Source organism: Carassius carassius, chromosome 8 (assembly GCF_963082965.1).
Source record: "Carassius carassius chromosome 8, fCarCar2.1, whole genome shotgun sequence".
Taxonomy (NCBI): domain Eukaryota; kingdom Metazoa; phylum Chordata; class Actinopteri; order Cypriniformes; family Cyprinidae; genus Carassius; species Carassius carassius.
The window spans coordinates 34743367-34765143 of NC_081762.1; the positions used below are offsets into that span (position 1 = coordinate 34743367).

Sequence of the window (21777 nt, forward strand, 5' to 3'; positions counted from 1 at the left end):
AGAGATTTTTATTTAAAAATATTAATTTATCTGCTGTGGAAGGACTTAGCCTACTTTTTTTTTTACAGATAATTTCTCCAGCCTTTGAAAAAATCCTCTCACAAGGGACACTTGTTGCTGGCATACAAAGATATTTTTTTGCAAGGACATACAAATGAGGAAAGATTACTGCTCTCTCTTTCCAGTAAGTTAGTGGATCATGAGTTCTGGGCAAATACGCATCGTTGATGTATTTTTTCACTTCCACTGTGGCATCAGCTGTAGCATTGTGTATCATCTTGGTTTGATGGATGCGAGTATCAAAAAGTTCCCATAAACTGTCCTGTGTTTCTACTGGTGTTGATGTTGATGGTGATGGTGATGGTGATGGTGATGGTGATGATGATGATGATGATGGGTGTGATGTTGACATTTCTGGGTCTGAATAAAAATTAAAACAGCAATTAGTAACAAATCCTAAACTGACGGCATATATGAAGGATATATTATATTACATGATTCAGATTACATAACATAACACAGACTGAAACTGCTCACCAGGATTTGTGTTTGAACGCATCAGTGAAGCACACTCCAGTGTGATATGCTTTTCAGCTTCCAGGGCTTTGGCAGCATTTCCAAATGCCACATTTTTTAACCTTGGGTCCAGCAGTGTAGCCAGTGCCAAGGCTCTAAAACTCTCATAACCTCCACATCTGGAGTGCAGACCTTCTTGCAGATGTGAGCCTATGAGCCAAAACAGGAGAAACACATATTTATAATAATGACAATAATATGACAGTTATGGCCAATCACATGGGTAGTATGGTCATTGTGGCCTACCTAATTGAACAGTTGATTCCTGCGTTGCATTTCCTTTTTTCTGTGCAAGCTTGTGCTGCAACATCCTGTACAGTGGTATAAGCTTTGAAGCAGACACTCTCTTTTCCTCTGACATCTCTGTTGTTGCGAGTTTGAATGGTTGCAGTATTGACAATGATTGTTCAATAATGTCATAATCAATACTTGTCAGGGGAGCAGTATCATTGTTTAAGTTGGAAAGTGCAGCAGCCACTGGTTCACGTTGGTCATACAAGCGCTGTAGCATGTCAAATGTGCTGTTCCATCTCGTGTCAACCTCCTGTATCAGTTTCAGAGTTGGTCTTCCCATCAAGCTCTGCATCTCCACAAGCTTGTCCTTTGCTTTGCAGCTGCTTTTTTGCTGCCTTTTGTAGGTCCTCCATTGTCTTCTCCTTTGCTTTGTTGTACTTTTCGCTGACCATTATTTTAAGCACCTTCCGGGATGGGAGGACATAGCTTGGATCAAGCTTGTTCACAAATGCCCTGAATCCCTCATCGTCCACGATGGTGAAGGGCTGCAGATCCTTCACCACCATGTTTATAAGAGCCTCATCCAATTCCCTCTGTCTGACTTTTAAAAGAGAAGACAAAACATACTTTCAGACAAATACATTGGAAAAATACAGCTTCAATTAGTGCACATCTATTAAAAGTATAGCCTACTGGTTCATTATTTGGAAACCTTCCAGTGTTTATAATCAGTGCTTTATATAACTTATAAACTTTATAAACAGTGTCCCAAAAGGTTGTAATTATATTTCAATTATAATTATATCCCAAACAATGCATACCTTGCTTAGATGGCCCAGCAGTGTCAGTAGCAGGCCTAGGTACAGGGGGAATGCCATCCTCTGCACCCTGCAAAAAGGCAGGATGAGTGCTCCTCAAATGGCGCATCATGGATGATGTATTGTTGCAGTAGGCTAGCTGCTGATCACAATACACACATCTCACTTTATTTGGGGTTTCTAAATGGAAATGCTCCCACACCACAGATGTACGGCATCTCTTCTGGGGAGCTTCCATTTTATCTATCTATCCAAATCTATCTATCTATATATGAATCGATCTATGTATCTAGATATGTATCTATAATCTATGTATCTATATATGTATCTATAATCTATCTATATATGTATCTATCTATAATATATGTATTTATATATGTATCTATCTATTAATCTAGCTGTCTATATATATTTATATCTATGTATCTATTAATGTGTCACTATATGTATACTCTGTCTGTCTCTAGCCTCTCAGTCAATGTGTTGTGTAAATTTAAATGTAAGTCTAAATTGCCTATAACTAATCAAATCGCACTATGTCACTATATCACCAAAAATCCGCTATCTCAAAGTCAAACTCCTATCACAAAAACCCACGAGGTCAAAATGCGTTTATTTCACTTTTATACAGATGTGCGATTGTGTGGTCTGTTCCCGACCGTTCCAATCAAACACTGATTCGGCGGACCACACCTGATGAAACAATTAGTGAAACACTTCGAGGCTTCGTTTGGTCATAGTCACGTGACATGGGTGTTTCGAATCACGCTTCGGATCAGTGTTTCGACACATCTGCGCTTCGGGATCTCGCAAAGCTTCGGAACGACTGTTTCGCTTCAGCCATCCTTAGGCAGGGGTGCCTCCAGGAAAGGTTTGAAAACCATTGCCCTAAAGAGACCGACTGAGCGTTGACGCAATGCTGCCACACTCCCACGTTAGCTTTTTTTGGGCTCACAGGTGCCAAAAAGTATTTCAGACATGGTCCTGTGCAAATTGGTTGCAAAACAGTGCCATTTTACGCACAGTTCCCTAAAGCAGTGGTTTTCAAACCTGTCCTGGAGGCTTCTTCTTCTTCTTCTAGGATTTAATGGCGGTTGGCAAACCAACTTAAAAGGTGCATTCCCGCCACCTACTGAAATGGAGTGTGAAGCGCATATTTGGAAAGGAAGTTTAAACTAGATCTACTCTTTAAAAAAAAAAAAAAAAAATTATATATATATATCCATATAAAATTTACACATAATGGAGTTTTAAATCCTATTAAATAATCCTGTTTCCTTTAAAAATATAAATAACTCATGATAAACTCTTGATTGTTTCGCACCTTGTCCTAGGAGAACCTGAAGTGTCAACTCATTGATTCCTACACTTCTTAAAGCATGTCTTAACTGGGACCGCTCTCTTTCATAAGCTTGGCATTCTAAAAGGACATGCTCTATATTTTCAACTAACCCACATTTGTCACAATTTCCATTCTCATGTTTACCAATTCTTTGTAAGCTTTGATTTAATAAACAATTTCCAATATGCATTCTTGTTATGAAAACATCCTCTTTCCTGTTTCCGAATCTTCTTCTCTCTGACCCAACTTTTCCTTGAATGCAGTAAAAATGTCTACCTTTCTTTCCTTCATTCCATTCTTTCTGCCAAATTTCCTGTATTTGTTTAGCTATTATCACTTTAATTTCTGTTTTACTTAATGCCACTTCAATGTCAATTTGTGAATGGTTTAATGCCTGTTTAGCCTGATTATCAGCCTCCTCATTTCCTTTCACACCCATATGCGATGGATCCCATACAAGATTTACCAGAAGTCCATACTGTCTTGTTCTGTAAAGACTCTGCATTACTTCATTTATCATGTCTTGCCTTGCTGATGATGTTCCACTTTCCAAGCTATTTAGTGCGGATAAAGAATCTGTACATATCACTACCCTTGTTGGTTGGATTTCTTCTATCCACTGAAGTGCTAGACATATTGCAATAATTTCTGCAGTGAATACTGAAAGATAATCTGATATTCTTTTTGCTATTCTAATGTTAAAAAGTGGAATATATACCGCTACTGCTGTTTTCCCAAATTCTGGATCTTTTGAACCATCAGTGTATATTTGAACTGCACTATAATAAGTTTGATCAATGTATTGCTGTATATTAAAATTTCCTAATCCATTTGTATTGTTATGCTTTTCTTTAAGCAATTGAGTATCAATCAAAGGCATTGGGAAAAGCCAAGGAGGAATTGCTGACCTAGCCACAGTAGGAGCAACATTGAAGTCACTTAATCCCATTCTCCGGGCTTCCTCACTGGCCTTCCATCCAAAACTTGATAACTTTTTATGTCCATATTCCCAACAATCCTCCAACACCATTTTAACTGGGTGACTGTCCAAGTGTCCCTTTATACTTATAAAATACCTCATCTTTAACTTGAGCCTACGAATTACTTGAGGCATTACACCCATCTCTACTTGCACTGCTGTTATTGGAGAGGATCTAAACGCTCCACAACAAACTCGCAAAGCTTGTGACTGAATTGCCTCTATTTTTACGAGTTGTGTTTTGGATGCAGTGCAATATACCATACTGCCATAATCTATTGCTGATCTTATTAGAGCACAATATATTATTTTAAGAGACTGGCGACATGCTCCCCAATCAACTCCTGCTAAACACCTCATGAAATTTAATGCTTTTTTGCATTTGTCAACCGGTTTCTGGATATGCATACTAAAATTCAATTTCAAATCCATCCATATACCCAGAAACCTCACAACTGCTGTTTGCTTCACTTCTTGTCCATACAATCTGATGTTAATGGTAGGGTTACTTTTCCTTTTTGCAAAACAAATTACCTGAGTTTTATCTACTGAAAACCGAAATCCCCATTCATTTGCCCAATTTTCTACCATTTTAACGGCATTCTGCAAACATCTTTCCACATACTTTACATTACGCCCTCTTTTCCACAGTGCTCCATCATCCGCATATAAAGATCTTCCAATGCACCTATCAACCTTTGTAAAGATGTCGTTAATCATAATATTAAACATAATTGGACTACTAACGCTTCCATGAGGTGTTCCATTCTCTATTGTGTGTATCTGAGAAAAAGCAGTACTTACTCTTACTTGTATAGTTCTGTTAAACAGGAAATCCTTGATCCAGTTATACATTCTTCCTTTAATTTCCATTCTCTATTGTGTGTATCTGAGAAAAAGCAGTAGTGAGTGAGTGAAGTGACATTCAGCCATTCAGTACTTACTCTTACTTGTATAGTTCTGTTAAACAGGAAATCCTTGATCCAGTTATACATTCTTCCTTTAATTTCCATTTTTTCTAGCTTAATTAAAAGTCCCTCTTTCCACATCATGTCATAAGCTTTTTCAACATCAAAAAATACCCCAACTAAAGCTTCCTTATTTACCTGAGCCTTTCTTATTTCAGATTCCAGGCACAGTACTGAGTCCATTGTATTACGTCCTTTCCTAAATCCACTTTGATAAGGTGATAAAATATTATCCCTTTCAATGACATATACTAATCTACTCATGACCATACGCTCCATTATTTTGCATAGATTAGACGTTAAAGCTATAGGTCTATAATTATTTGGCTGTGTATGATCTTTGCCTGGTTTTGGAATTGGCACTATGACACCATGCTTCCAGTCATTTTTTAACTTTCCTAACTCCCAAACCTTATTAAAAAGCCTCAAAATTGTCTCTAATGCTGTCTCTGATAAATGTTTTACCATCTCATAACAAATGTCATCTCTGCCTGGAGATGTTTGCTTAACCCCTGCAAGCGCTTTTTTTCAATTCGTACAAAGTAAACTCTGAATCCATTGTACTTCCTGAAAGTCCCTTTTCCTCCAATAAATGAGGATATTTACTTAGTATCTGGTCCCTAGTTTTCCTCGCATCCTCTGATAAATTCGAATTACTATGAATTTTAACGAATGTTTCTGCAAATACCTCTGCTTTACCGCTTTCAGATATAATTTGTCTATTATTATATTCTAATACAGGTATGTTGTAATCTCTTTGTATCCCTCCCATCTTTCGTATCATATTCCATAACTCACTTATTTCAATGTCTTCCCCTATTCTATTACAAAATTCCCTCCAATAATTTCTTTTAGACGTCCGAATGACTCTTCTCACTATAGCTTGTGCCATTTTATAACTTATTAAATCATTATAATTAAGTGACCTTCTTACCTTCTTGAGTGCTTTATTTCTCCTTTTTGTTGCCTCACTACACTCCTCGTTCCACCATGGCATAACTTTCTTATTGCTGCCTGCCTTCCTCTTACCTATTACTTCTACAGCTGTACTCTGAAGAACCTTGCATATTTCATTATTAAAAACATCAACATCTTCTATACATTTACTAATGTCCTTCATTTTGCTTCCACATAACTCCTTATACTTATCCCAATCCGCTGACTACTACTCCAACTTTACTGCAAATAGGAAAATGATCACTTCCTACTGTACTTTGTTTTAGTACTTTCCATTCACATTTACTCGCTAAACTTTCAGATACTATTGTCAAGTCTAATACCGAATGCCTTCCCTTATTCAAATCAATTCTAGTATGACTTCCATCATTAATGCACACTAATCTTCCCCAATCTAGCATATCTTCAATGATCTTACCATTATAATCTGTTTTTGCGCTTCCCCATATTGAACTATGAGCGTTAAAATCACCACACCACACCGTTTTTTGACTTTCATTTCCTCCTATACTTTCTAGAATATCCTTGCTTAACCTATCACATGGATTGTAAAAATTAATTATTCTAATACACCTTGATCCTTCCCATATTTCCACCACCACAACTTCTACTTCCCCATCTACCTGTTTTATACCCAATTCCTTGCTTTATAAAGGTAGCTACTCCACCTCCATTCCCTTGTTGTCTATCCCTCCGAATAGTAGTATATCCATGTATTAGAAAGTTATATTGTGACTTAAGCCAAGTTTCCTGTATACATATAATATCTGGGCCTTTCTCTTGGTCTGCTATAAATTTCTTAAACTCCTGTCCATTTGCAATCAAACTTCTTGCATTCCATTGCAAGATATATAACACCATTAAGATCCACCACATGTTGTCTGACTATTTACTGCTTGACTATTTAATGTTGGAATCTTGAGCCTTTCATTTATCATGTCAACAGTAACATTCCCCAGATCCAAGTACTTTTCTGCAGCTCTGATAATGATTTTGATTCTTTCAGTCCTGCTTTCAGTTTGAGCTGAACAGTTCACTACGTCAGCGATAAATGTTACAAATGCCACCTTATCATCCACTACTACCTTTTCATCTCTTTGTTCTTTACTCTGTTGTTTTGAATGAATTTCTTCATTCATAGTTTCATTTGTTTTAGGAATCTGGTTTACTTTCTTCAATGCCTCAGCGTATGTTATTCCTTCTGTCGTTCTAACATTTTGAACCTTGACTGCCTTTTTCCGTACCTGACAACCACCGTATCCTGCACTATGATCCCCACCACAGTTGCAGCATTTAGGATTTACACCTTGCCCACATTTGCCGTACTCATGTTCACCTCCACACCGCGCACATCTCTGCTTACCTCTGCATACTGCCGCTACATGACCGAATTTTTGACACTTATAACATCTTAGCGGCGGAGGAACGTATGGTCTTACTGCATATCTTACAAATCCTAAATAAACTTTCTCTGGCATTTTATTTTCATCAAAGTTTATCATTACTGAGAGGCTGCCCATCTTCTCGTTATTTCTAACACACTTGAGCCGTTTAACAAACTTTACTGCTGCTCCCGTGATATTTCTTTTAATCTTCTCCTCCGTGACATCTGTCGGAATCCCTGTTACAACACCTCTAACCCAATTCTTTTCTTCCGGTATCGAGCACAACACCTTATATCCAATCATCGATTTTATACCCAGAGCTGATTTTTGCTGCCTACTGTCTTTACAAAACAACAACAGATTGCCATCCCTCAAAGTCGTAATGCTTTCAACTGTCCCTGTCATTTCTTTCAATGTTTTCGTCAGCTTCAACGGATTAATCGCATTTACCGAGTCAACAAACTTCAACAATACCTTATATTCCTTCTTCTAGTCTGGAGATTTCCTTTCTCACTACCCGATTCTGAAGATTGTTTCTTTCTTTTCCGATTTTCTACTACACTCCACTTACTACTTCCATTCTCGCCGCCTCCACTATCCACATCCTCCATTTCCGGATCACTTCCGGAATCTACGCTACTTCCTTCCATCATCACTCCACACCTCCAGCCCTGTCCTGGAGGCACCCCTGCCCTTCACATTTTGAATGTTTCCCTCATCTAACACACCTGATTCAAATCATCAGCTCATTAGTAGAGACCGCGAGACCTTATTTGGGTGTGTCTAATAAGGGAGACAATAAAAATGTGCAGGGCAGGGGTGCCTCCAGGACAGGTTTGAGAACCACTGCCCTAAAGAGACAGACTGAGCATCGATGCAATGCGGCCACACTCTCTACGTTAGTTAATTTTTTTGGACTAAAAGGTGCCGAAAAGTATTTCAGACATTGTCCTGCGCAAACTGGTGGCAAAATAGGTCCCACCGAGATTTGAACTCGGATCACTGGATTCAGAGTCCAGAGTGCTAACCATTACAACATGGAACCTTAACTGGTGTAGCTGTTGCTCACAGGGCCACAAACACTGGCACCATCACCAAACTAGTGCTGTTTTATCTTTTCCTGCGGCAAGAAAGCACACAGGCTCCACCGAGATTCGAACTCAGATCGCTGGATTCAAAGCCCAGAGTGCTGACCATTACACCATGGAACCGAAACTGCTTGGTTGGAGGCCAACTTGGAAACAGATAGCTCTCTGGCTGTGGGGAAGCAGTTATACAGAGAGGTTGGAACCCAGTGATTTTGGGTCAATGGCCCGCCTCAAAAAAGGGAAAAGTGTGGGAGATGTTGCCGAGACCCGGGATCGAACCAGGGACCTTTAGTCTAATGCTCTCCCAACTGAGCTATTTCGGCTACGACAAACCTCTGCTTAGCAAGCAGTGATTTCAGTGAGATCACCCTACTCTTTGCCAGAGCTGAAGAGCAGAGCAGAGATGAGCCCCCAGACAATAAAAACAGATGGCAAGTACGGGGATCGAACCCGCGACCTTGGCGTTATTAGCACCACGCTCTAACCAGCTGAACTAACCAGCCTGGCTTAGCCATCCATGTCTGCCTGATTGGAAAAAACCTGCCATAATGTTTGTGAATGCAATGAGACAATAAAGCTTCCCGTTTTAACCTGAACAAGGGCTCGTCCGGGATCAAAAGTCATCGAGACAGTGTGAAAGGCAGTGTGCAAGTTGGCCTCTTAATTGACCTAAAAATGGGGCTGTATCTAACATGTAGAGGGATGTTAGGGAGGACAGCTGAAACGGTCAGATGTCACTTAGACCAGCGGGTCTCAATTCCAGTCCTCGCACCCCCTGCTCTTCACATTTTGTAAGTTTCTCGTATAGCTTCAGACATTTGTTCCATTCGAACGTAAGTGCCCTGAGAACTGGACATCACATGACATCCCTCCATGATTCAAGTTCAAAGCGTATGTATACGTTCAATTCATAGTGAGTAATACAGTGGTGTATCGAGGTATACAGAGGTAAATGATGTCACACTTCTCCATGTGTGAAGAAGTTGCGCAGCACAAATCCGTGAACCAATGTTCCAAAGTGAAGTATACTTTGACGGATTTCCCCTGCTCAGGGAGTGGGGAGCAATGAACACTGTGTATGGACCATGTCAATCACTAGGAGCTCACTTCTAATGAGCTGATTATGCGAATCAGGTGTGCTAACATGCAAAACATGCAGACCTGGGGGGAACGAGGACTAGAATTGAGAACCGCTTCCTTAGACTTTAAGTCAGTGTGAGCAAAAGAGGTGAGAAGTTGTCTGCATGATCCGAGTGTTCCAAGGTAGCCTACATAATACAAGAATCCATACACATGCATACTGGCGTAACAAGACCGAGAAGGTCCTTAAACACAAAAGCTTAATCTCTTTGTTAATTCGACAACATAATCTCGGCCAGTGCAAAGGAGCAAGCCCAGAGGAGGGACAGCCTCTTTGCATCAAACCCCTCATTCCCAGCTATGCTCGTCATTCTTGAAAGGCCAGGGGAATTAGCTCAAATGGTAGAGCGCTCGCTGCGCGAAGGAAGGGGTCCAATCTTTGAGCCCCGCATGCAAGTGAAAAAGACGCAGAACACGTGAAAACGCCGAAGGATTTCCCCTGCGGCAATACTCGGGGTATATGTTTCTGCGTTTTGAAGAGTTGTTATTACATGTGAAACAATTCTACCCTCCACGGCCTGGATTCGAACCCGTGCTCTCTCAGATGAGCCGTGACGTCATATGTCCACGACGTGTATTGTTAAGCGTGCAATAAACCGAGACTTTTATTTTGTTATCTATGACATACCATTGATTGCTTTTATACTACATAGATTTGTGTGAGTGTGTGTGTGTGTGTATTATTAAAAAAAAACTTTTTCATGTTTGTGTTTAAATAGAATTAATAAAAAACGTTTCTTCAAATATGTTTTGTGTGTGTGGATATGATTTGATTGATATGATTTAGCAGATTTTTTTTTTATCTGATCAAAAAAATGTTCTATTAAAATGAATACAAACACATACACACAATATAAAAAGAACAATATAAAAGAGTGGGCCCAAGTAATATATACAAAATGTTTTATTAAAATGAACACACACATACATACACACAATATAAAAAGGACAATATGATAAGAGTGGGCCCATATAATATAAACAAAATATATACAGGATAGATATAATGTACTTGTATAAAAAAAAATATGAAAAGAGTGGGCCCATATAATATAAACAATATATATATATATATACAGGAAAGATATTATGTACTACTTATATTAAAAAAATATATATGAAAAGAGTGGGCCCATATAATATATACAAAATATACACAGGAAATAAATTATTTACTATGGAGGCGGAGTTTGTCATTTATTTTGCCTGCCGCTGTTCTGCCAACCAATCATCTAAAGTTTTTCCATTAGAGGAGGGTGAGCAAAATGTGGCATTCCCATATCGGCTATGACCAAACTCTTTAGTTTTGGGCTGCCCACATTCGCTGCACTTGTTAAAAGTTACCCCTCGCACATACTTCCTCTTATGGACTCCGCTTTCCGTCTCCAGGGCCCGCCGGCGCCTGTTCCTCTGGGTGAAACGGGACACAGAAGCAGCAGGCGCTGGAGCAGGCGCTGGAGCAGGCGCTGGAGCAGGCGGAGCTGGGCCTGGACCGGATGTCAAAGCACCAGAAGATGAAATCACCATCGACACAGTCATGTCTGGGTTAAGGACTAGTGTGCCTAACAGTGACCCAGGTGCTGAAATGGGCTGCACAACTCCTGCTGCTGTGGGGATGGGTGCGATAGGGCCCTCCCTTTTGGCAGCAGTGGGCCGGCGACCCGGTCGCAGAATTGGAGCCTGTCCTTCTCGATTTGGCGGAAGGATAAATTGATGTTTTGGGCCTGATGTTGATGGCACGTCATCCAATTTTTCCCTCGGCAGAGGAAGCTGCGTATCAGCCACATCAATTGGGTCAGATGGAGTCAGTCCCTGGGCGAGGACACTCATTTCCTGATTCTTCTGCTGCCGTTGAAACCTGAAAGTAAATTACTTGTAAAATATATATATATATATATACATATATATATATATGTGTGTGTGTGTGTGTGTGTACAGAAGTATTCAGTTCCCTGGAACCAAATAATGTGCCTTGCTTACCACTGAATGAGTGTCCTCTGGTTCAGCTCAAACAGCTGGATCATTGTTTCATCCATCAGCCTTCGACTGTTAAGCACCAGGTCTCGGATGTGGTGGTAATCTGAAAGGATTTTAGACCACCTGGGGGTGCAAACTCCAGCCTTCTTGGTCGGTGACTTGTGTAAAGCACACAGCTTCATACAAATGGCCTCAACCAAGCGGCTGGTGCTGGGCCACTGTGCTGGACCCCCAGGATGTCCAATCAGACACCGTTTCACACTCTCCACACCCGGTGTGACTCCGGACCGCTTCGGTGCCTTAAAGCGCCCATGTGTCAGCTGAGGCTGATGTCGAGGCTGATAGTTGACCCGCTGTTTATCAACATCAGGGAGAGCTGTCCACAGCTGGATGGCCTCTGTCACCTGCAGGTCGGTGAGGTAAGGAGCCTCACGAAGACCCACCAGGAAACCAGCCAGATCCTGGACCTTGTCCCACCCAGCGATGCCATCAGGTCCAATGACTGCTCCCTAGTAAATGCAGATTAGTGTTAATATACACTTTCAGTCAAAAGCCTTTGAACAGAAATATTTTTTTACATTTTTTAAAGAATTCTGCTCAACAAGCCTGCATTTATTTTATTCAAATACAACAAAAGCCATTATATTGTGAAATAATTTTACTATTTAAAATAAAAATGCTTTCTATTTGAATATAGTTTAAAGTGTAAGTTATTTCTGTGATGCACAATCGTATTTTCAGCATCATTCCTCCAGTCTTCAGTGTCACATGATCTTCAGAAATCATTCAGATATCCTGATTTGTTCTTCTAGAAACCTTTTTTTATTGATATTATTATCAATATTTGGAACAGTTGTGTACATTTTGTTCAAGATTCTTTGATGAATAGAAGGATCCAAGATAAGAGTTTATCTGTAATAAAAAGCTTTTTTAACATTATACACTATACCATCCAAAAGTGTGGAGTCAGAACATTTAAATCATTATATATTTAGTATTAAATTATAGAAATTAATACTTTTATTTAGCAAGGACGCATTAAATAGATGATAAAGACATTTATAATGTTACAATATATACTGAACTTTCTATTCATCAAAGAAACCTAAACAAAAAATCTCTAGGAGCTATTTTTAACCTAATAATAATAATAATAATAATATAGCACCCGGCACCCGGTTTTTCTTAGCAGCAAATTGGAATGATTTCTGAAGAATCGTGTGCCCTGAGTAATGCTATTTACTGCTTTTGTTGTATTTTGAATCAAATAAATGCAGGCTTAAAAAAAAAACACCTTGCTTGTAGTGTATTTGGAATAAAACGAGACTGAAACAAAATAAAGCCCTTAGAGTGTCTTACCTGAGCCTCGCCGGAGACACTGCTTCCAGTGTCAGATGGCTGTGACAGCACTGAAGAGGCAGGGGCGAGATGCTGTCCCTCTCCTCCAGATGATGTGGACGGCTCAGCCAGTGATGCTGGGGACTGAGGCAGAGGCAAAGATGAGGGGCTGTTTCTGAGATCACGGCAGGGGTCATCCTCATACAGCACTGGAACTGTGATGTCCTCCATGCTCTCTTGCTCAAACCCCTCATCTAGCAGGTCCTGATCATCAACCTCCTCCACCAGCCGGTCTTCCTCCTCTGGGTTCTGGAGCACTGGAGACAGTGTTTTGCCAGTCTGGCTGTAAAGGTACTCGATTCCCAGCAATTCACCTACAATAATAAAATAAGAAAAAAAGAAAAAAAGTGCTCTTAATAATTTATCAAGTACATTGGAGGCTAAATAGATAACTTAATAGAATATTGCAAAAGAACAAATTAAATTTCTTACCTGTATATGCTCCAGGAGGGCGATAGCGCTCATCCCAGGGCTTCCCAAAGACTGTTCGGCTAAGCCGGTCCACAGCCTCTCTCATGGCACTGCCATATGTCCGAATGGAGGACGCCCGTTTTATGGCATCTTCCATTCGGTCATCATTCCAACGCATCAAGCCCTCAAGGAGATAGGCCTGAAAATGCGCATCGCTGGCACTGGTTCCTAAAAGTTAAATAATATTAAAAAATATATAAAAAAGGGTTTTATATGTCACATATGTACAATATATGTACTACACATAAGGTGCTCTGAAGTAACTTGTATACTACATTTAATAGAGTTGTGTAACTAAATTAAAAATGATTGTCACTTATTCCTGTATTACTAGTGACTTGTTAGTCAAGACAGCTTTGTCAATGCTAATGACATTAAAAAGTAGTGTAGAGTGTGACATTTATTAATGCGGCATTACTTTAAAGTGATGGAAGCAGTTACAGTGCTTATATTTTCTACAGAAAAATAATAATCCATGTGCATGTAATACCTGGAATAAAACGGTTCAGGTGGAGGTGGAACGACTCCAAGGAGGTAGAGTCACGAGCACACCTGTAGCAGCACAGCTCCACGCTGCCTTTCTTCAGTGTCCCTGTCTTCATGTACAGCGGAAAGTCCTCTGGGTCTTGTATACACTGGACGTGCTTGCGCTGTTCCTTCCATATCTGCTGGATCCGTTCGTGGTCCAGCAGAGGAACTCCCAGGGTGTCCTTCCCATCTGCACTGTCAAACTGATCAATCAGTGACCCAATCAATCTGGCGGTCTCCTCCACCCCCCTGGTCCTCCTCCGGCAGTGCAGTGCCAACTCCCTCCGGGTAATGCGAGCACTGACCGCCTTTTCTGAGATGTGGCCAGTCTTCTTTGCCGCCAGGTCACTCTCTTTTGCAGAGCGAAGAGCAGCCACATCCTCTGGATCCCACTGAAAGATGCACGTGGACAGACGTGCCATGAAGATCCCGTAGAGTGGATGAGCCTCTGTCGTGACACCTGCAGCAAATCGCCGCATGAAGTGCCAGATGTCGAGGCGCACTACAAGCTCATCCCACTCCGAAAACATGATCTTCACCCGCGATTGGCCATACTGACTGCAGCATTCCCTGTCCACGTACATCACTTTTGGGGCTGCCTCTCCTGCCTCTCGGTAGCGTTTCATCAGACCAGCTGCCATGGAGTCCAGTCCATGTCCCTCGGCAGCTGTCAGCACAGAGACAAGGACCTGGCCGTTTTCATTTCCGACATTTGTGCACCAGGCAGCTGTTCCTGAAGCAGCACCGGCAAGCATCAACAAAAGAAGGAACATGAACTAATGTGGAAGCAATCAAAGTCCTCGAGACAGTGTGAAAGGCTAACGAATGCAAGTTGGCCTCTTAATTGACCTAAAAATGGGGCTGTATCTAACATGTAGAGGGATGTTAGGGAGGACAGCTGAAACGGTCAGATGTCACTTAGACCAGCGGGTCTCAATTCCAGTCCTCGCGCCCCCTGCTCTTCACATTTTGTAAGTTTCTCGTATAGCTTCAGACATTTGTTCCATTCGAACGTAAGTGCCCTGAGAACTGGACATCACATGACATCCCTCCGTGATTCAAGTTCAAAGCGTATGTATACTTTCTATTCATAGTGAGTAATACAGTGGTGTATTGAGGTATACAGAGGTAAATGATGTCACACTTCTCCATGTGTGAAGAAGTTGTGCAGCACAAATCCGTGAACCAATATTCCAAAGTGAAGTATACTTTGACGGATTTCCCCTGCTCAGGGAGTGGGGAGCAATGAACACTGTGTAGGGACCATGTCAATCGCTAGGAGCTCACTTCTAATGAGCTGATTATCCGAATCAGGTGTGCTAACAAAGAGAGACATGCAAAACATGCAGACCTGGGGGGAGCGAGGACTAGAATTGAGAACCGCTTCCTTAGACTTTAAGTCAGTGTGAGCAAAAGAGGTGAAAAGTTGTCTGCATGACCCGAGTGTTCCAAGGTAGCCTACATAATACAAGAATCCATACACATTCATACTGGCATAACAAGACCGAGAAGGTCCTTAAACACAAAAGCTTAATCTCTTTGTTAATTCGACAACATAATCTTGGCCAGTGCAAAGGAGCAAGCCCAGAGGAGGGACAGCCTCTTTGCATCAAACCCGTCATTCCCAGCTATGCTCGTCATTCTTGAAAGGTCAGGGGAATTAGCTCAAATGGTAGAGCGCTTGCTTAGCATGCGAGAGGTAGCGGGATCGATGCCCGCATTCTCCAAGTTGGCTCCTGCCCTTTTACTCACACATCCCTAGAGGAGTGGTTTTCAATCCTGTCCTGGAGGCATCCCTGCCCTGCACATTTCGCATTTCCCCTCATCTAACAAACCTGTTTCAAATCATCAGCTCATTAGTAGAGACTGCAAGACCTGATTTGGGTGTGTCTAATAAGGGAGACATACAAAATGTTCAGGGCAGGGGTGCCTCCAGGAAAGGTTTGAAAACCATTGCCCTAAAGAGACTGACTGAGCGTTGACGCAATGCTGCCACACTCCCACGTTAGCTTTTTTTGGGCTCACAGCTGCCAAAAAGTATTTCAGACATGGTCCTGTGCAAATTGCTTGCAAAACAGTGCCATTTTACGCACAGTTCCCTAAAGCAGTGGTTTTCAAACCTGTCCTGGAGGCACCCCTGCCCTCCAAATTTAGAATGTTTCCCTCATCTAACACACCTGTTTCAAATCATCAGCTCATTAGTAGAGACCGCGAGACCTTATTTGGGTGTGTCTAATAAGGGAGACAATAAAAATGTGCCTGGCAGGGGTGCCTCCAGGACAGGTTTGAGAACCACTGCCCTAAAGAGACAGACTGAGCATCGATGCAATGCGGCCACACTCTCTACGTTAGTTAATTTTTTTGGACTAAAAGGTGCCGAAAAGTATTTCAGACATTGTCCTGTGCAAACTGGTGGCAAAATAGGTCCCACCGAGATTTGAACTCGGATCACTGGATTCAGAGTCCAGAGTGCTAACCATTACACCATGGAACCTTATCTGGTGCAGCTGTTGCTCACATGGCCACAAACACTGGCACCATCGCCAAACTAGTGCTGTTTTATCTTTTCCTGCGGCAAGAAAGCACACAGGCTCCACCGAGATTCGAACTCAGATCGCTGGATTCAAAGCCCAGAGTGCTGACCATTACACCATGGAACTGAAACTGCTTGGTTGGAGGCCAACTTGGAAACAGATAGCTCTCTGGTTGTGGGGAACAGTTATACAGAGAGGTTGGAACCCAGTGATTTTTGGTCAATGGCCCGCCTCAAAAAAGGGAAAAGTGCGGGAGATGTTGCCGAAACCCGGAATCGAACAGGGGACCTTTAGATCTTCAGTCTAACGCTCTCCCAACTGAGCTATTTTGGCTACAACAAACCTCTGCTTAGCAAGCAGTGATTTCAGTGAGATCACCCTACTCTTTGTCGGAGCTGAAGAGCAGAGCAGAGATGAGCCCCCAGACAATAAAAACAGCTGGCCAGTACGGGGATCGAACCCACGACCTTGGCGTTATTAGCACCACGCTCTAACCAGCTGAGCTAACCGGCCTGGCTTAGCCATCCGTGTCTGCCTGATTGGAAAAACCTGCCATAATGTTTGTGAATGCAATGAGACAATAAAGCTTCACGTTTTAACCTAAACTAGGGGTCGTCCGGGATTTGAACCCGGGACCTCTCGCACCCAAAGCGAGAATCATACACCTAGACCAACGAGCCTTCTTGCCCAAAGCCAGGAAAAAATAGCTATTTCAGCATCAACAAAAGAAGGAACATGAACTAACGTGGAAGCAATCAATGTCCTCGAGACAGTGTGAAAGGCTAACGAATGCAAGTTGGCCTCTTAATTGACCTAAAAATGGGGCTGTATCTAACATGTAGAGGGATGTTAGGGAGGACAGCTGAAACGGTCAGATGTCACTTAGACCAGCGGGTCTCAATTCCAGTCCTCGCGCCCCCTGCTCTTCACATTTTGTAAGTTTCTCGTATAGCTTCAGACATTTGTTCCATTCGAACGTAAGTGCCCTGAGAACTGGACATCACATGACATCCCTCCGTGATTCAAGTTCAAAGCGAATATATACGTTCAATTTATAGTGAGTAATACAGTGGTGTATCGAGGTATACAGAGGTAAATGATGTCAAACTTCTCCATGTGTGAAGAAGTTGCGCAGCACAAATCCGTGAACCAATGTTCCAAAGTGAAGTATACTTTGACAGATTTCCCCTGCTCAGGGAGTGGGGAGCAATGAACACTGTGTAGGGACCATGTCAATCACTAGGAGCTCACTTCTAATGAGCTGATTATCAGAATCAGGTGTGCTAACAAAGAGAGACATGCAAAACATGCAGACCTGGGGGGAGCGAGGACTAGAATTGAGAACTGCTTCCTTAGACTTTAAGTCAGTGTGAGCAAAAGAGGTGAAAAGTTGTCTGCATGACCCGAGTGTTCCAAGGTAGCCTACATAATACAAGAATCCATACACATTCATACTGGCATAACAAGACCGAGAAGGTCCTTAAACACAAAAGCTTAATCTCTTTGTTAATTCGACAACATAATCTTGGCCAGTGCAAAGGAGCAAGCCCAGAGGAGGGACAGCCTCTTTGCATCAAACCCGTCATTCCCAGCTATGCTCGTCATTCTTGAAAGGTCAGGGGAATTAGCTCAAATGGTAGAGCGCTCGCTTAGCATGCGAGAGGTAGCGGGATCGATGCCTGCATTCTCCAAGTTGGCTCCTTCCCTTTTACTCACACATCCCTAGATCAGTGGTTTTCAATCCTGTCCTGGAGGCATCCCTGCCCTGCACAATTCGCATTTCCCCTCATCTAACACACCTGTTTCAAATCATCAGCTCATTAGTAGAGACTGCAAGACCTGATTTGGGTGTGTCTAATAAGGGAGACATACAAAATGTTCAGGGCAGTGGTGCCTCCAGGAAAGGTTTGAAAACCATTGCCCTAAAGAGACCGACTGAGCGTTGACGCAATGCTGCCACACTACCACGTTAGCTTTTTTTGGGCTCACAGCTGCCAAAAAGTATTTCAGACATGGTCCTGTGCAAATTGGTTGCAAAACAGTGCCATTTTACGCACAGTTCCCTAAAGCAGTGGTTTTCAAACCTGTCCTGGAGGCACCCCTGCCCTTCACATTTTGAATGTTTCCCTCATCTAACACACCTGTTTCAAATCATCAGCTCATTAGTAGAGACCGCGAGACCTTATTTGGGTGTGTCTAATAAGGGAGACAATAAAAATGTGCAGGGCAGGGGTGCCTCCAGGACAGGTTTGAGAACCACTGCCCTAAAGAGACAGACTGAGCATCGATGCAATGCGTCCACACTCTCTACGTTAGTTAATTTTTTTGGACTAAAAGGTGCCGAAAAGTATTTCAGACATTGTCCTGCGCAAACTGGTGGCAAAATAGGTCCCACCGAGATTTGAAGATGGATCACTTGATTCAGAGTCCAGAGTGCTAACCATTACACCATGGAACCTTAACTGGTGCAGCTGTTGCTCACAGGGCCACAAACACTGGCACCATCTCCAAACTAGTGCTGTTTTATCTTTTCCTGCGGCAAGAAAGCACACAGGCTCCACCGAGATTCGAACTCAGATCGCTGGATTCAAAGCCCAGAGTGCTGACTATTACACCATGGAACCAAAACTGCTTGGTTGGAGGCCAACTTGGAAACAGATAGCTCTCTGGCTGTGGGGAAGCAGTTATACAGAGAGGTTGGAACCCAGTGATTTTTGGTCAATGGCCCGCCTCAAAAAAGGGAAAAGTGTGGGAGATGTTGCCAAAACCTGGGATCGAGCCAGGGACCTTTAGATCTTCAGTCTAACACTCTCCCAACTGAGCTATTTCGGCTACAACAAACCTCTGCTTAGCAAGCAGGGATTTCAGTGAGATCACCCTACTCTTTGTCGGAGCTGAAGAGCAGAGCAGAGATGAGCCCCCAGACAATAAAAACAGCTGACCAGTACGGGGATCGAACCCGCGACCTTGGCGTAATTAGCACCACGCACTAATCAGCTGAGCTAACCGGCCTGGCTTAGCCATTAGTGTCTGCCTGATTGAAAAAAAACAGCTATAATGTTTGTGAATGCAATGAGACAATAAAGCTTCACGTTTCAACCAGAATCAGGTGTGCTAACAAAGAGAGACATGCAAAACATGCAGACCTGGGGGGAGCGAGGACTAGAATTGAGAACCGCTTCCTTAGACTTTAAGTCAGTGTGAGCAAAAGAGGTGAGAAGTTGTCTGCATGATCCGAGTGTTCCAAGGTAGCCTACATAATACAAGAATCCATACACATGCATACTGGCGTAAAAAGACCGAGAAGGTCCTTAAACACAAAAGCTTGATCTCTTTGTTAATTCGACAACATAATCTCGGCCAGTGCAAAGGAGCGAGCCCAGAGGAGGGACAGCATCTTTGCATCAATCCCATCATTCCCAGCTATGCTCGTCATTCTTGAAAGGCCAGGGGAATTAGCTCAAATGGTAGAGCGCTCGCTTAGCATGCGAGAGGTAGCGGGATCGATGCCCGCATTCTCCAAGTCGGCTCCTGCCCTTTTACTCACACATCCCTAGATCAGTGGTTTTCAATCCTGTCCTGGGGCCTCATTTATAAAGCGTGCGTACGCACAAAACGGGGCTGGAAACGTACGTACGCCAGTTCCCACGCAAAGGTTGTGATCTATAAAAAACAAACTTGACGGGAGAATGTGCGCACCTTTAAGCAAACTTTGAGCCGTGCGTACGCACATTCTGGAGACAAAGGGAATTGGCGACACCGATGGTGAGGTCGTGAACTGAAGTTAGATTGTAGAAAATAAATGTGAGAAGAACGATTATAAGAATGAATGACATTTAATTTTCACTCCATTTCATACGTTATATCCACATTATCATGAAGATTAAATCCAACAGTGTTATTTGTGCCGATTGTTTTAGGCTATATACATCTAGTAAAATCCAAACGTAATTCAAAATGTATTAAAAGTAAAATAAAATAATAATCAGCGCTGCCTTACAGTCACATTGCCCACAACGGGAGCACAGGAGGACATGGCGCGATACATGTGATAGCCTACAGAATAGCATGAAATACCCTTTTATTAGAGAACTGCAGAACACAGTCTAAAAAGGAAATATTTTCCTTAATGTACATAGCCTATATCATAAAATGTCAAAGTCTGCAAATACAGTCATGAAGCACAATCGCTACTCATCATCGGTCCTAACTATTACGGTGTTCATTACAAAACCGTCAAGAAGCATGTGTTCACTATAACATTTTCGTCTTAAATTTTCGCCCACAAATTAATTAAGTGATTTTGTCAAGGTGTTAACGATCAGTCTATTTGCTAGAAACATATAAATTCTCCGGTGACCCGGGTATGTAATGCTTCATGATGGCACTCCTGGCACTGTTGGAGGATTACGCTAATGGCAGAATAAGGAGAGAACGAGTTTTCAGGGACCATGATGATTTCCTGGCCCATGATGATGACTGGCTAATAAGCCGATTTAGATTCCCTAGAGCTGTGCTCTTGGATCTATGTGCTGAATTGGGTCCAGTATTAGAGAGGGCAACACGCCGGAACCATGCCATCCCAGTCCAAATACAAGTCCTCACCACTCTGGGGTTCTTGGCAACCGGCTGTTTCCAGCGGGAATTGGCAGACAGGTAAATTAATAATATAAAAAAACTATAAGTAATCCTCAAATTTGTCTCTAAGACATTTTTGTATATGAAATAATTCTATTGGAATCTATCATCTCACCCTATAGGTCTGGTATATCACAGCCGTCCCTGAGTGCCATAATATCTGTCGTTTTAAATGGTATACTTAATATGGTTAGTCGATACATCAGGTTCCCCTACACTGTGCGAGAACAGGCCGAAATTAAAACGCAATTTGCAGCAATGTCTGGTTTCCCAAATGTAATCGGCGCAATTGACTGCACTCATGTTGCTATAAGGGCACCATCTGAAAATGAATTTGCTTATGTTAATAGAAAGCATGTGCATTCTATTAATGTGCAAATCATATGTGACTCCAACATGACCCTCACAAACATTGTGGCACGCTGGCCTGGTTCAACACATGATTCCTTTATCTTGACACATAGCAGTGTCTGCATCTGAGAACCCCTCACCCTGAACCTCCTGTTCATTTACAGCTTCAGACTCCGGAAGGACTGGAGGACAAACAATTGGCAACATTTATCCATTTATCACCCCACACACTCAAATGTACAGCGTTAATGATTAAAAATCGGTTTAACCTTGCTCCTCTGTGGTTTCAGTCACGTCAGTGTCTCCCTCCTTTTCCGACACAATACCACACACGCTGACCTCCCCAATTATAGCCGCGATTTTGCTGTCCACTGATGTGAGATCAGCTGTACA

The 21777-nt window shown here is 42.2% G+C and overlaps 7 non-coding genes across 7 annotated transcripts; 1 reads left to right on the forward strand and 6 right to left on the reverse strand.

The window, feature by feature from the left end:
• Positions 1–8398: 8398 nt before the first annotated feature.
• trnaq-uug (transfer RNA glutamine (anticodon UUG)) lies at positions 8399–8470 on the reverse strand. The gene has a single exon. It is a non-coding gene; the product is annotated as a tRNA-Gln (tRNA).
• A 306-nt stretch (positions 8471–8776) lies between these two features.
• trnai-aau (transfer RNA isoleucine (anticodon AAU)) lies at positions 8777–8850 on the reverse strand. The gene has a single exon. It is a non-coding gene; the product is annotated as a tRNA-Ile (tRNA).
• A 7433-nt stretch (positions 8851–16283) lies between these two features.
• Positions 16284–16355, reverse strand: trnaq-cug (transfer RNA glutamine (anticodon CUG)). Its single transcript has one exon. It is a non-coding gene; the product is annotated as a tRNA-Gln (tRNA).
• Positions 16356–16655: 300 nt separating this feature from the next.
• On the reverse strand, positions 16656–16728 carry trnaf-gaa (transfer RNA phenylalanine (anticodon GAA)). Its single transcript has one exon. It is a non-coding gene; the product is annotated as a tRNA-Phe (tRNA).
• Positions 16729–16834: 106 nt separating this feature from the next.
• Positions 16835–16908, reverse strand: trnai-aau (transfer RNA isoleucine (anticodon AAU)). Its single transcript has one exon. It is a non-coding gene; the product is annotated as a tRNA-Ile (tRNA).
• A 2246-nt stretch (positions 16909–19154) lies between these two features.
• Positions 19155–19227, reverse strand: trnaf-gaa (transfer RNA phenylalanine (anticodon GAA)). Its single transcript has one exon. It is a non-coding gene; the product is annotated as a tRNA-Phe (tRNA).
• A 617-nt stretch (positions 19228–19844) lies between these two features.
• Positions 19845–19917, forward strand: trnaa-agc (transfer RNA alanine (anticodon AGC)). Its single transcript has one exon. It is a non-coding gene; the product is annotated as a tRNA-Ala (tRNA).
• Positions 19918–21777: the final 1860 nt, after the last annotated feature.